The sequence below is a fragment of the Mustela nigripes genome, chromosome 17 (genome assembly GCF_022355385.1).
Source record: "Mustela nigripes isolate SB6536 chromosome 17, MUSNIG.SB6536, whole genome shotgun sequence".
Classification (NCBI taxonomy): Eukaryota; Metazoa; Chordata; class Mammalia; order Carnivora; family Mustelidae; genus Mustela; species Mustela nigripes.
In genome coordinates this window covers 49,920,960-49,936,681 of record NC_081573.1, presented here as the reverse complement: position 1 = coordinate 49,936,681, position 15,722 = coordinate 49,920,960, and the positions used below count along the sequence as shown (strand labels likewise).

The 15,722-nt window shown below is 45.3% G+C and overlaps 1 protein-coding gene across 1 annotated transcript in view; it reads left to right on the top strand.

Moving 5' to 3' along the window:
• Positions 1 to 15,722, top strand: part of ADAMTS18 (ADAM metallopeptidase with thrombospondin type 1 motif 18) — a 138,724-nt gene that overhangs the window by 5,253 nt on the left and 117,749 nt on the right. The window lies entirely within an intron of this gene.

The following is a 15,722-nucleotide window of genomic DNA, read 5'->3' as shown; positions in this document are numbered from 1 at the left end:
GATTCTGTCCCCACTGCTCAACAGACCAGCCACATGTACTTCATTAAATAACTTCTCTAGGTCTCAGTTTTCTCTCCTGAATTACATAAAATAATTTCTCAGACTCCTGCCATCTCTAGGCATCTGACTCTGATGATTTGATTTGTTGACCCTGGCCAGACCGGCTTGCTGTGGGGCAGGGCAAGAATCAAGCTCCTCCCCACTGCATTACCCACGTCTCCATGACCTTGCCAAGCAAGGGTGAGACACAAACCCATAGACCCATACTCGACAAGAAGAAGACAACAAGAAAAAAACAGAAAAGAATAGAAGTCCAACTGAGAAACTGATCACCACTCGAATTAAGTTTTATAACCTTGTGTTGAGGTGTAATGTATATACAGAAAAGTGTAAAACATATATACAGAAAAATGCAAAAATCAAAGTTAGCACCTATGTAATGACCAACGAGATGAAATAAGACCTTCATTACCAATGCCTCTTGGTGAGCATATGGACATTGTATATGCCTCTTGGTGAGCATATGGACATTCTGTTGGAAGTCTGCCCAACAGTGAGCTGTTGGGTCTAGCTGTACTTATTTGCTCTGCGATCAGAGCATATGGGAGTTCCAGTTGCTCCACTGCCTCACCAACACTTACCATTGTCTGTGTTTTCTATTCTAGCTGCTGAAATGACGGGTGTGAAGTGGTACCACGTTATATGGGTTTAGTTTGTGTTGTCTTAATGGTTGCTGAAGTTGAGCTATTTCTTACACTTCTCAGCCATTTGTGTATTCTCTTTCGTGATCTTTCTATATCATACGGACATAGAGTATAAATGTTTCCAGCCTACATTATGGTTTTATTTTCCTTTTCTCTGTAAATGGATACAAGAGTTCTGAGCAAAAACACTGCTTTGCTGACTTAACATCTCTGTTGCGGTGGCTCTGAATCTCTAACAACACATTGATCTGCTTGTGAAATACTATCAGAAAGCAGCAGTGAACACCCTGCGATCAGCTGAGCTCAGGGAGGGGACACTTGACTAGGAACATTGAGAGATGGTGATAAAGAGAAAGAATCATGGCAGGAGCAAGAATGTCTTCATCCTTCCTGCCACCTAGAACACTTTGGCACTGCTTCTTTGGCCAAACAAGGGGTTCAATTCTTCGCTAAAGTTAATTAGCAATTACTATCACGTATTCAGAACAGTGAATGATTGAAGAGTTCAGGAGAGCTACAAATCTCTAGATGCTTTTTGGAGAGATCCTTGGAGTTAACATGTTAAAGGAGATGAGCAATTCTTCTTATATTGACCCAGAAGCTGACATGAGATGATGGAGATTGAGAATTAGAGGCTTTTCTGCTGAAAGTGTCTACACCAGGGTTTCTCCTGCCGTGGAGCTGGGCGTCTGGCATCGGAATGCCGGTAGGGGTTACAGCAACCTCCTGGAGGTCATGCAGGTGTATCAGGCCAGTAGGTCACCCTTCAAGAACAAAGTACCCGTGGGAGAACTAACGGTGATCTGGATTGCCAGGGAAGCCCCAGGAGAGAGTGGGAAAACAAAGGAGGTTCATAATAGTGAAATATATGTGTAGGTACAGGCCTGCCTACCTGTATACCTATGTATTCCATTAAGGATTTCTCTGGCAGCAAATTTCCCTCGATAATTCAGAATTAAGCTGTGCTCAAAATACTTTCTTAAAACACCCTCCCCTCTCCACAACTGAAAGGGCTAACCTTATTCAGAAGTTGAGCAGGTAGTTATTTACTTAGAATAATAGACAAAACAGAAATTGCAAACTTCCCTGACCGAATCCCGCCGACTGTGACTCCTGGGCAGGATAATTTTTTTAAAAAACTTGAGTGTCTGTAATTGGGAGCTTGTGCACTCCAGCTCACCACCGCCTCCTACAGCAGACTGTCTCGCACTCTGGGAAACGTTTTCTGGGTTTGCAGCCTTGGCCGCAGAATCTTGGGGTCACAGTTAAGCTAATCTAATCACCGCCTGCCATGTACATCCCTTCTTCTGTATCTCACCCCTCCTTGACCACCACAGTGAGGAGAAGGTCATTACCTCCAGGTTCATTGTTGGGATGGTCTTCTTGATGTCAAACCACCACTGACCTTCTCATGACTCTCCCCTGTATTTCTTAATCCTGTCTTTTGAGATGATTGAACAAATTTGTGTCTGTGTTCCTATATCCTGGGAGATCCAAAAGGCCTTTCTGCCCAAAAACGTTTCACCCTTGAGCTCCTTTTCATTAGGACTGTGTTTTCAGAGTTCCTGGGATCAGCTGCCTTGACTTTGCCTGAGGTGTTGAAAATGTGAATTTCTTTACCCACAACAGAAGGTCAAAGAGGCTAAGCTCAGGAATGCGTGTTTTCAATTCTCCAAATGACTCCTAATGCATACTAACACGAGAGAACCATTGGATCAAGACAATGAACGTATAGGCAGATTTTTTTAATGATTGCTGTTGGGGGGAAAAAAAACGCTGTTGGTTTGAGACACTGATCCATTTCTGAAACTTAATGGACATGTCCTATTTTAAGAGCTGACTTAAAAGGACATGTTGAGTGATTATTTTATTCCACGACTATTGATGAGCTTCTGTTCAGGGTGGGTAGAGTTGTAAACAAGTTGGATGCCATATTCTAGTTTGTAGAAAAAGTTCATGGAGTAGGGTTTTAAAAATGGGGGAAGCATAGTCAAATTAGTGGTAACTCCACATCTCTGTGCTTTACCAGTGCATATTAGCAACTTAGAAATGCCCTACTTTAAAGATCTTTGTTTACACCTAGCACCTTCCTAACTTATTTGGTCACAGAACCTTTTTTTTTTTCTCCCCCAAAGAACATCTCTTCATAGGCTGGTAGTGACAAGAAAATCAAGTGATGCTTCCCCCCCCCTCCAAAAAAAAGAGATAGATCACGAATTGATTTCTAACTGGTGCGAGATGCTCCAGGGAGAAAAGGATCTCATGACCAGGTAACTGGTTTCATTGCCAGATACTCCCACAGAATAAGGGAAACCTTAGGTTTAAATGCAACTAGACAAGGTCTTCCCTGTGATACATTTCACACCTTTTACTACGCTAATCTGCATTGTGAAGCTTCAGGAGGCGGAACTGTAATACTTATTGGGCTGCACCTCCCTTCTTCAAGGTACTTCCATCAGCCACTTGTCCAGGTTTTTGCCTTTACCACGAAAGAGCAACTTCTACATCTTGAGATGCATCGCACTTTATCGGTACCTGATAGACCTCATTACCAGGGCAATGCACCTCTTGCTTAACAAACCCTTAACACCAGACTCCATTCACCATGTGAGGAGCTAAAGACCAGGCATACTGAAACGTCCCCCATCTTGCTTTCCTGCCCAGATCTGTACTAACGGTACTTGGTACTTCACCGTTGATACATAACCTCAGCCAACACCCAGCCAGCAGGAGTGGAAGCATGGTCTGTTGGTGTCTTCAGTCGTCTCTGATCAGGGGTCTCAGAGACACATCAGGGGATCCCTGGACAGTGTGCCATGATCAAGTCTGCAGGAGATCCCTCCAGCCTCCATTCCTGACACACCGCCTCATTTGGCCTTTTAGTTTTTCTTTCGTTTCTCTTCTCTTTGTCCCCAACAATGAAACCGTAAGTGGTGTTCCTCCTGCATGGCTGGCTGCCCCAGTGCCCTAGTGTCTTTCTCACCAGTGGCCCTTTTAGATGGCGACTGCAGGGACCCATCCTCCGGAGAGCCTGGGTCCCTGCAAGGAGCTTTGGAAGCAGTTGGGTTTCAATAGGCGGGAGGGACGCTTTGATCTCCTCTTTTCAGAAGTATTTTATGACTCACAAGTCTCGGCCATTGAGGTGTCTGGTGCTGGTCACTGCCTGCCCAGCGGTCTTTAGAAAGCTGGTTTCCATTCATAAAAGGGTTGAAGTTAAATGACCTTAGTCCAGACAGGCCGAAAGAGACCAGGCTCTTCTGCTTTGTGGGGCCTTGTTAGCTAGGCGGGGGTTTGCTGAAATACACTCCCTCAGGACTGAGAGGAACATGTGAAATGAAGGGTTAGACTGGACTGTATTAGTAAGTTTTTTGGGTACAGGCTCTCCCAAATCAGAGATGTTTTCTTAGGTTCCTGATTCATCAAGGGTAAAAAGTGGGGTTTTTGTTTTGTTTTGTTTTGTTTTTGGCTACTCTTCAGAGGTGATTTATGAAGACAATTATTTGCTATTAGCAGTACTTTTAGCAAAATGCTGGCCAATCTCTTTTTTGAACACCTAGCTGAGGGTCTTGCCAGAAAGCAGGATCCCAAGGCTGATTTGGGGGGTGCTCCCACAGGAGGGTGAAGGGCTGACTCTTCCCCCGTGCTCTCTGCCTGTTAGAGGGTGGCCCCTGCAGGAGCGCGCCCCCACTCACACTGTGAGTGCTGTGCGCTCTGCCTTGCTCCACACCTGTTTTCTCATCTGTAACGCAGAGGGTACCTCTTTCCTCTCTCTCTTTCTCCGGGGACTGTGGCGACTCACGAGGAGGGCTGAGCCTGATACGCACTGGGTGCTCGGTCCTTGGTTACTCTTGGCTTTGGACTAGGAAGCGTTCTGGGAAGGAAATGACTGTTGTTCTGGAACCTCCTCAAGGAAAAGGGCTCCTGGTGGTGGTAACGTCCTGCTGAGGCTGTCTGGAGATTTTGTGCGGGGAGGTCACTCCTGCATTATCTGCCATGAAGGAAGGAAACGAGAGAAAGCTAAAGAATCAAAGAGGAAGGATGCACAGATCCGTAAAGGTTGGGCTCGGGGTGCGTAGGTTACAGGAGTGCGGTGTGCTGGCTTCGAGCTCAGACTTCGAGAAGTCCCAGCTCTGGCCTCTGCTCACCGCACAGCTCAGGTCAGATGCCTGATCCTCTCTGGTCATTGGTCAGATGAGGATAACGGGGCTTCTGGATGCTGAACTGGAAGAAAAATGCTCTACGTGCAATGCTTATAACGGTGCCTAGCCCATAGTCATAACGTTAGTCGTGGTAACGAGAGAGGCATAATCATCATGTTTGCTAACCTCCCGCCATAAAGGAGTTTCCAAAGCTGGCTGATACCCATGCTCCTTACCACCCACAGGCGGGAAAGCTTTTGCCAAGATAATAATAATCGTTTCTATTTATTGAGCACTTCCTGAGTTATTAAAACTGGAGCCATGGAGAGGAGAATTCAGCTAAGACACGGGCTGGGGCCTTCATAACATTTAACTGCCAGTGAGCATACGGGTATTCAAGGTCTTAAGTGGCTTTTATACCTCCACGCGTTTCCAGAAGGCCCAGGCACTTGGAAACAAACCCCCAACCTCTGACGTTCGGGCCCTCCCTCAGAGAATTCCCTGGGTCCTGGGTAGGGCCTAGGTGTCCATTTGAGGAAAGGAAAGGAAAAGCTTCACAGATGGTCTCAACCCAGCAGGCTTTCTGGACTGCCTTAGGGTCCTAAACACATCCCCAAAGAATCTTTTCAGGGGAAGCAGGACTGCTGGACCCTCTTTGGGGCAACCATTTCTGCTTTGTGGAATGCATCACGACGCGGAAGTGTGACTGTCAGCGCTCTAACCCCCATCCATGGGTGTGTATGCTAATGCGGACAGGTAGGAGTGGCTCCTGTGAATCAAAACGGATTGTTCTTGTTTGTGTGTCCTAGAAGTTTCCCTGGCGAGTAGAATAACTCCATCTCAAACTAGGTGAAGCATAAAAAAAAGTACATTTTTGGGCTCTGAAATAATTTGAATTCATGCTTCCCACCTTCACCCCCCCTTGCCTTGTGTTAGAACGGCTAGCTCTCAGCAAGGCTGGGTCCACGGTACCCAGGGATGTCATCACTGTTGTCTTTGTCTGACTCGGCTCTTTGAGTCAGTTGTCTTTGTCTGACTCGGTCCTTCTGCAAGCAGGACCTTCTGTGCTCGGGAGAGGAAGCCAACCATGCCGTGGGCACCTGGGGTCTCACGTGCCTTACTCAGCAGTGACACCCCAGTTGTAGCCTCTGTCCCACGTGAGAGCAAGTGTCCGGAGCTCTGGACTTGATTTGCTCTCCCCTCTCTCTCTAAGCCTGAGAGGGCCATGCCCATTTCATCTGTATATCCGAACAAGACCAAGTTAGGTCTTCACTTACGTATTGATATGTGAATCCATGTGTGGAAGGAAGTCAGGGATGATGGACAGCGAGCCAAGGGTTGCAGTTATTGCTTTGAGGTTCCTTTTGAAACCCGAGTTTATTACATCTAGGGGTGTGTGTGTGTGTGTGTGTGTGCACGCGTGTGCACATATATGTGTTCACATTTAAAATGTACATAAATTGTATTAACCAACACTTTTCCTGAAGCATGTTTTTTGATGGGAAGGGAGAATCCATGAAAATAATGTATATCTTAGAATTCCTTCTTTATCAGTACATGTACATCTGTCTTATTCTTTTAACTGCTGTGTATTTAATCATTCCCTTCTGGTTAATGGGTTTGCGTCCAACTTTTTGCTGCAGCTGAAGAAAACACATACATTGGTGGGTCTTCTTAGTTGTATGCAATTCTGTATTCCGTGAAAGAGACAGACACCGAGAGACCTGCTTTGTGGAAAAATGGAGGTGCCAAACCGACACAAGACATTAGCTCTGGCCAGAAATTTCCCTGTTGAGAGTGACATTAGCCACCACATGTCACTGGCTATCACCTTGGTGGAAAATCATGCCGTGTTCCCATGAACTCATTTCACCTTTGTTTTCCATGACCCTAAGAAAGTCACTTAGAGTGGTTCTCTCCAGTGGAGCAGATGTTCTGGTAAAATTGCACATTTCCCACCACTGACCTCCCCCCCCAAAAAAAAAAACCCAGTTGATGAGAAAGTGGTGCTGATTAATTCCTGAAGTCCAAACAGAAACAGGCCCAAGGAGCACCGCCCATTAAGGCTTTCGTGACCAAAACCATTTTCCCGGGCTTCCAAGCCATCTCTGTCCGCAAACTCAGGAGTTCCCTGTCGGTTACATCCAGTTATTTCCATGAAAGCCTGTTCCCACGGTTTCTCTGCCCAGTGACGGGGCAGGGTACACTCAAAGGCCGGAACGAAGGTCTGGTGAGAGCGTTCCCTCTGGACGGCAGGCTCACCTCTCCTGAAGGGACGCCTTTGAAGTAGCCAGGGATTTCATTTGCAGCTGAATTCTTTTCATTGCTTATTCATGCCGCCGAGCTCCAGAATATTTTATCTGCCCTTATTACCACTACCCGTCGAGGGGGCATGCTTTCTAACATAAATTATGTCACGCACACCACTCATTTACTGGAAGTCAGCCACCCTTACTTGAGAGACGGCACTTGAAAGGGACTGACCTAAGCTAGTAAGTAAAAGGAGATTATCTCTCCGGTGATTTCCCAAGTTCTCTCTCCAGCAGTAAACACCTGACACAGACACTGCTTTTTACTGTCTGTGAGTTCATTCTGTGATTTTATGATTCCTTGTCTCCCTTTCGTAGTGTTCTTCGCCACTTCCGGGAGGCCAATGAAGAGTTACCCCAAATTAATTTCTCTGTTGATAAGCAATGAACACAATTATTCCCCTAGTTGATTATGGAGTATAGGTCTGTTTTAGGCAGCACAGTGATGTGGTGGAGAGAAAAGACTGCTTAATTGCACTCTTATTTTTTATATATACTTTATATGTATGTGTGTGTAATATACACACATAATACACACACACACACACACACACACACAGATGTGTATGTCCTATGTTTTCCTATGTCTTGATCTTACCTCAGGGCTTTACAGACATTTTTCAGTGAGATGCATTAAAGCAAAACAAATTCCATGCCTTTAAAAGGATTCTTTTTGCGTGTAAAGCAAGTACTAATTTCTCTTTAATCCTGCATATGTAACAATGATTAAATCATGTCTAGGTCAGTGATTCTTTTTTTTTTTTTTCTAACTTCAGTTAATTAAAATATAATGTATTATTAGCTTCGGAGCTAGAGGTCAGTGATTCGTCAGTCTTCGAGAACACCCAGTGCTCCATACATCACGTGCCCTCCTTAATGCCAGTCACCCAGTTACCCCAAAGCCCCACCCCCTCCTCTCCAGCAGCCCTCAGTCTGTTTCTTAGTATTGAGAGTCCCTTGCGGTTTGTGTCCCTCTCTGATTCTGGCCCGTTTTATTTTTCCCCTTTATTCCCCTGTAACCTTCTGTTTTGTTTCTTAAATTCCACATAGATCAGTGATTCTTGGCATAGAGAGCTTTAAAAAAAAAAAATGCCCACCCCAGAACAATCGAAGACGAAGATCTGGGGCTGGGGCCCGAGCATGTGTGTTTTCATGGCTCCCCACCCGGTTCTCCCGCGCAGTCCCGTTTGAGAGCCGCTGGTCCCGACAAATGCCAGTGGCTCCAGAAGCGCGGTCACTTTAGAAATGCCTGCGCAGAAGTTTAAGAGGGCGGATGGCATGTGAGAATGCGTGAGATTTTAGAAGCCCATAGCTTTTCCTTACTAGTTATGGGATCTCGGCACAATTATTCTTTCTGAAGACATTTTTATATTTTGAGATACGCTTAGACTCACAAGAAGTTGCAAAAATAACACAGAGCTTTCCCATATAATCTTCCCTCAACTTTGGGAAATTATCAAAATCTGGGAATCTAGCACGATGCCCTCCCTTTTACTCATCCAGTCGCTAATTCAGGTACTGCTGGGAAGAGGTCGCGCAGGTGTCCAAGGCTCCAGATAAGTTGACCTTAAGATAAGGAGATTTTCCAGGTAGGTTCCAGGTAGGATCCTACCGAATCAGGAAACACCAAGGAGGTTCACAGTGAAGGGGATTTGATATGTGAGAGTCTCCGTTGCTGGCTTTGGAGATCAGGGGGTCCATATGGTCAGGAATGCAGGCAGCCCCTAGCAGCCAGAATGGCCTCTAGCTGAATAAACCTAGATGTGGATTATATCCCAGAGCCTCCAGTGAGGAAGGAGCCCCCGGCTGACCCCTGATTCAAGCCTTTGGAAACCCAGAGTCGAGAACCTGGTCACGTTGTGCCCAGACTTCTGGCCTGCAGAACCGCGAGCTGATCAAGGGCTGTGAGTTTTAGGCTGCTACGTATCTCGTGATCTGTTATGCAGCAGTAAAAACGTAACACACAGACGTTCTCCAATGCTGACTGTGCAGTGAGTGGGTCACATGGTAAGTCCCTTCTGGTTCCAGGGCCATGGTCTTCTTACATCACCCCCAAATGCTCTCGCTACCTTGTGGGGCATGTGAGACCACGGGTTCAAGGAGAAGCAGCGAGTGTCCGTAGATATTGCCTGTTGAAAATGGCCTAGGAAATTGTTCCACGATTTAGCTCTGCTTTCTTAGCAGGATGCTACTCGCAGCGCAGGGACGGCTGCTTGTGAGAGCTGTCCTGTGCATTTAAGGATGCTTGACTGTTATCCAGCAGATGCCAGGAGCACTGCACAGTTAGGACTGATAAGTGCTCCCAGAGATGGCCACTTGTCCCTTGGGTATGATTGTCCCCGGCTGAGGATCATGGATAGTGTCCGGTCACATGCTGGGTTCTTTTATAGAATGTATTCACGTATGTTTGTCTTTCTTCCATAGAGTGCTTGCTGTTGGTTTTGGAGTCATTAAGAATGATGATTTCAGGGGTGCCTGGGTGGCTCAGTGGGTTAAGCATCTGCCTTCGGCTCAGGCCCTGATCTCAGGGTCTTTGGATTGATTACTGTATTGGGCTCTCTGCTCAGCAGGGAGCCTGCTTCCCTCTCTCTCTCTCTGCCTACTTGTGATCCCTCTCTGTCAAATAAATAAAATCGCTTAAAAAAAAGCAATGATTTCAGTAATATGATGATTCAATAATGATTTTTGCTTTTGAGGCATGTTGCTGGGGAGACCGTCTGTGAATGGTGCATGGGGACTGGGCGTGGATTGGACAATAGTGAAAGATAGTCTGGAAATCTTTTTAAGGATGTGTATTTGCTTTTGAGTTGCATGGAATGCCAATGCAGACTGCTGAAAATAAATGTATCTCTGAAGAAACAAATATATATGTGTACATATACATACATATATTTGAGAGAGAGAGCGTGTGCACACAAGCAGGGAGGAGGGCCAGAGGGAGAGGGAGAAGCAGATCCCTGCCAAGCAGGGAGCCTGATGTGGGGTGCCATCCCAGGACCCTGGGATCATGACCTGACCCAAAGGCAGATGCTTAACCGACTGAGCTACCCAGGCGCCCCATAGAAACAGAGATATATTTATAATAAATTTTACCCTTGTGTTCTTACAAGGAAAGAGGGAGGGGGCGTCTATGCATGTGGATGTAGATTAGAAATGTGCATTCCGTTTCGGGGTTTGCTGTCAACCTTCTGTAAATCTCTGTATCCTGTGGATCTGTAACAATGGGGATAGTGGGCAGCTCTGGAATGAGTTCTGGAGTGTTCTCTATGTTTTATGAATGTGTGCTCAAGCCTGAGAATCTTGTCAAGGTATTCTGGATTTTTCTATCTGCTGCATGTAGTTGGACATACTTGAACTTCACTGTACTTGAGGAGGCAAAGAGCTCTGTTTTAATCGGAATGCAACATAAGGGAGCTCATGCTTTCGTATACAATCAACTCATCAGCTGACCTGATGATGGAACCCACCACTTTTACCCCTTCCTTGAATAGACCTGCCCTAGGAGAACGTATAGCACACTGGTACCTGGTACTTTTATAATAACCACAGCTTCTTTAAGGTCATTTGGGGGTTTGTATGCCTGGCGAATTGCTTGACATTTCTTCTTTTCCCTCTGTTCCTTCCTCCTGCCTACCCCCCACCCATGTCTACGCCCAGCTACCCCCCTCTACCCACACACCTTCTAAGCCAAAGCATTTATGTCCAGCCTTTTATGTGGTTGGGTACTATGATGGATGATGGAGATACAAAAATGGTAATCTGGTTCTTAAATTCTAAGATAGTCCCGTGTGAAACTGGAGAGTAATGGTGACTGGAGTATAAACATGTAAGAGTGCAACAAAATTAATCTTACTATTTAAGCATCATTTAAAGCACCTTGAGAACACAAAAAAGAATTGAGTGACTACTTTTTAATATGGTGGGCAAGCATTTAAACGCAGACGCGTATAGCGGGTGATTTTATGCACCTGTCCCTGTTCATTTCATTGCTCGTGGGCCAGCTGAATTGGGTATTTAGAAAATACACCCAGTTCCAACTACCTGATATCCCCTCTCCTGCCACCACCATGACACACGCCGCTGTCCTCTCTCACCCCGTTTCTCATAGCAGCGTCTAGTCTGATGCTTCTCCTTCTCTCTGGTGTCCCTATAATCTGTGCTTCTCGCACTTGGCCAGTTTATTTCACCTTTTTTCCTCTGGCAACTAATGGCTTTCTGTGACTCATAGTTTGTAATCCAAATTCCTGACCACGACCTGCAACGCCCTATGTGATCAGGCTCTTTTGGCTTCATTTCCTATCTTTTCTACCATTGTACACTCCCTGCCTGCCAGCACTTCTGGCCTCTGTCACCTTTCATGGCCCCAGATGCCCCTAGTGCATTGACTGTGCTCTTTGGATGCTCTTCCCCTAAATATTCACCTACTTCCTTCCTTCGTGTCCTCTGCACGTCTGTGTAAATGTCATTGCAGAAAGCTCTTCCCTGCACTGGTCACTCCGCTATCCCCTTAACTTGCTGCTTTCTTCTTCATCCTCTTTATCACTCATACAGTGAAGACTTGATTATCTTGCATGTCCCTCCCTCCCTGCCTGAACAGCGGCTTTCTGAGGGCTGTACTTTGATTCTGCTGTTTACAGCTGTGTCTACAGTGGCAGGAATGGACCCTGGAAAATAGTAGGCACTCAATAAAAATTTGTTACATGAGCATATGTGATTAACATCCTGGTCATTTAGAAATACACACATCATTTCTGTTGGGCATGCGTGAGGAATTGGGTTTTCCTTAGGCATCCATGTAGGCAGGCATTCATTGGGAAAACGCATCAGTGTGTCTCCTTATGTGCAGGTTAGCTAAGGGGATTCAGAGAGAGCACTGGCCCCCTGTGATTTCTTGTCTCTTTGGCGTCTCTTTCCCCAGTGTTTTGGTAAAAACCTTGCAGTTTTCCTTAGGGACCTACCTTCTTCACCTCTGTCCCAAGTCCTTGGAGTTTGGGTGGAGGTGCCATGTTTCATAGCGACCAGTCAGCAGATCAGATAGCCTTGACTAAAGTGATTGGTAAGGATTTGCATGTCACGGGATCAGAGCCAATGAAATAAAATTCTGGGACACCTGGAGGTCACACAGAGGATGGAACATAAGTCCAGAGCTGCTGGCCACCTTTATGTCCCCTGAGAATAGTCATCACAGGCTTGATGCCGGAAATTAAAGTACTTCGGACCTTTCACTCTAATGAAACATAGCCCCCTTTCTTGTTCCTCTAGTTTACCCTTAGTTTTGGTCCCTTTGAAATCAAAGTAGTAACTGTGATAGGACCGTAGAAGTCATGGACACCTTCTGCCAAGGACCTCCATGTCCCGCCGAGGAAGCAGGCAAGCTGAATGCAACAGGGGTCTTCATCCCGTGCCGGCCGTCACGACAATGCAGTGACACCTTGCCTGCACTTTGTGAACTGGCATTTCGGGGGCGCAGAGCCCACTGCACAGAGCGTGACCACATCTTCCGCTGTCGGTAGTCGCTTGTGATGGTGCATCTTGGCTGTATCATCTATCTTCTTGATTCACTACTTTGTCAGTTGTCTTGTTCTTACACACCTCTCCATGTCTGCCGACAGTAACTGCAGACGGGGTTGACACAGCAAACACAAGAGAGCACGCCCCAGGCCTGTCAGTGAGCAGCTGGAGAGAGACCGCTCTGCGCGGTTGACTTAGAGGATGACTTCACACTCCATAACCGCTTTTAATTGATTTCTTTGATTTGTTTGGATGATGACATGTGGGGAAATGTTGTAAACCAAGAATGCTTATTGATGGATGACATTGCCCAACGTTCATATGCAGCTCATTTGCGTCTTTGAAGATATTTATTTTAATGAATCTAATTTTAGGAGGCAGTGGGTTTTTATTTTTAAATAATGACAACAGAAGTGTTTGTGTGTGTTTGTGTGTGTGTCCCCTCCCCCATGCTCTGTTTCTTCTTTATGACGTATGGCATTCCATCCCCTCTTTGCTGTGGCACAGTGCTGTCCAGTAGAAACATAACACAAACCAACACGTGTTATATGTCATTTAAAATTTTCTAGTAGTCTTATTTAAAAAAAAAAAGGTAAAAGGAAACAGGCAGAATTCATGGTGGTAGATTTTATTGATCTAAGATATTGAGAGTGGTATTTCAAAATATAATGATGAAAAAATTGAGATAGTTTGCTTTTATTTTGTACTCAAGTCTTCAAAACTCAGTGTGCATTTTCCAATTACTGCATATTTCATTCAGACCAGCCTCATTCAGGACCAGAGCCCGTCCTGGATAGGATAGCTCTAGTCCTCTCCTATCTGGAAGTCCTCAGATATATACAGTGAAAATGAATGGGCAGAAGAGAAAGGTTCCGTTTTTATCTAGCTTGCTGAGATGGTGTATCTTCCAGAAAGTACTTCCCCGGTGTCTTCAGTTTTCTTTTGAATAGTCTCTGGTATGTACAGTTTGATATTTGGGTTTGGAGGCCCATGGTCATGACATAGTTCCTAGACAGTTGGGTCATTCTGATGGTGGGATTCAGATGTAAAGTAAAGTCAATTATTTCTTTTGAACATAATTGAGGGTAATTAGGTTTTGAAAAATTTCAGAATTTATGCATTGATTTTCTTCTAATTATATTTGATCAAAACTTGCTAGCTTACTAACTTCTGCTTTTTAAATTTTTTTTTTTTTTTTAAAGATTTTATTTATTTATTTGACAGAGAGAAATCACAAGTACACTGAGAGGCAGGCAGAGAGAGAGAGAGAAGGAAGCAGGCTCCCTGCTGAGCAGAGAGCCCGATGCGGGACTCGATCCCAGGACTCCGAGATCATGACCTGAGCTGAAGGCAGCAGCTTAACCCACTGAGCCACCCAGGCGCCCTGCTTTTTAAATTTTTGAGTGGAAACCTCTTTATTAGTTCTCATTTTTCGGATCTTCATAATAACCTTGGCAGTGTTCTGCTCATTACCATATGTAGAAACCGGAGCAAAATTAAAAAAAAAATTTTTTTTAATTTTAAAATTTAAAAATTTTAAAAGTTTTAAAAAGATCTATGGTCAGGTCAGGACATTAAGAGGTACTGTCACACTATAGTATAAAGTTCCCTCTCTCACAGAAGGGTTCAGCGGTAAAAATAACCCAGATCGGTGAACAGTCAAAAATACCTACTATCTGACTTACGATCATATTTAATGTATCAGAAAATTTAGTTATCTTACTATATTTTTCTCACATGATATCTAAGCACATTTTTCCTTGCCGGTGGCCATGCTCACAGAAGCCGGCAACCCCACGGAGAGGCAAGAGATCAGCTGGCAGATGAGGACTCCATGCCCTTCCCAAGCTGGGCCTGGCCTTCCTTAGGCCAGAAGAGTGGAGGAGAGATTTCTCAGGAACAGTTGAAATGAGGAGCCCATGGCTCCTATTCTCCAGAAAGGAAGGAGACCTTCTCAGTCCAGGAATATGGCAGTGGCTGCTTTTCAGAGGAGCCCGCCCCCGCTCCCCCTCCATTCTTGGCGGTAGACTGAGCATACCCAGGCTGTGTTAGGGTTTCTGGACAAACAGAAGCAAGGGTGTGTATATGACATATATTATACAAATGTAGTACTAATATGTATGTATATCAATATTTTACTAGATAGTAAGATATAATTAATTCATAATTATATTATATAGTAATATATTAATGTATGTGTGTATTTTATATGCATATATACATGTGTGTGTTTGTATTTGTACACACATAAATAAACTTATATGTGTATAAATAAAACTATGAGATTGACTCTCACATATTATGAGAAGTCCCAGGACCTGCAGCGGGGGAGCTGTAGAGCCAAGAGAGCTGAAGGTGTGGCTCCGGGCTGAGTCTGAAGGCAGGCAGAGAGCAGTGCCCCAGCTTGAAGACCAGGGTCAGGGGGCAAGTTCTCATTTCCTCCGCCATTTTGTTCTGTTCTGGCCATGGGTGACGGGTGATGCCCACCCACACTGGGGAAGGATCCCCACCTTATTCAGCCTACTGATTCAATCTCAAGAAACACCCAGAAAAGAATACAAGAATAATGTTTAAACATTTAGGCACAGTCCAGCTGGCACGTCAGATGAGGCATCCCGGAGTTGTTCTGCCATCCTTGGGCACAATCGGTTTCGCGCCACATCCTCTCATCCCGTGCTCCGGTCATGCTTTCCCACTTCCCAGTGCGATTATCTCCGTAATGCCCATCTCCTCCGCTCGGTGACAAGAACAGGAGTCCTGCCTGTACGATTTCTGCCCCTCATCATTGTATTTCAAGCATCAGTCTCAGTGCCTGGCACTCACTCATTCACACTCTCTCATAGTGTATATGTGGAAAAGCATAGCTATGCCAATATGCCTCTCCACGTTGCATATTAATATAATGAAATAATAGTATTCCTTCAAGTGAATTTCTTCACTTACCAAGTGTGTACTGAGTGCCAACCAGGACGGATCCTGGAGCACCGAGCCTGGTAGTTCTGAAGAAGGGAGTTAGCATCCTACCGCCCCTACAGTGAACCTCGGCACCTTGTGCCCAT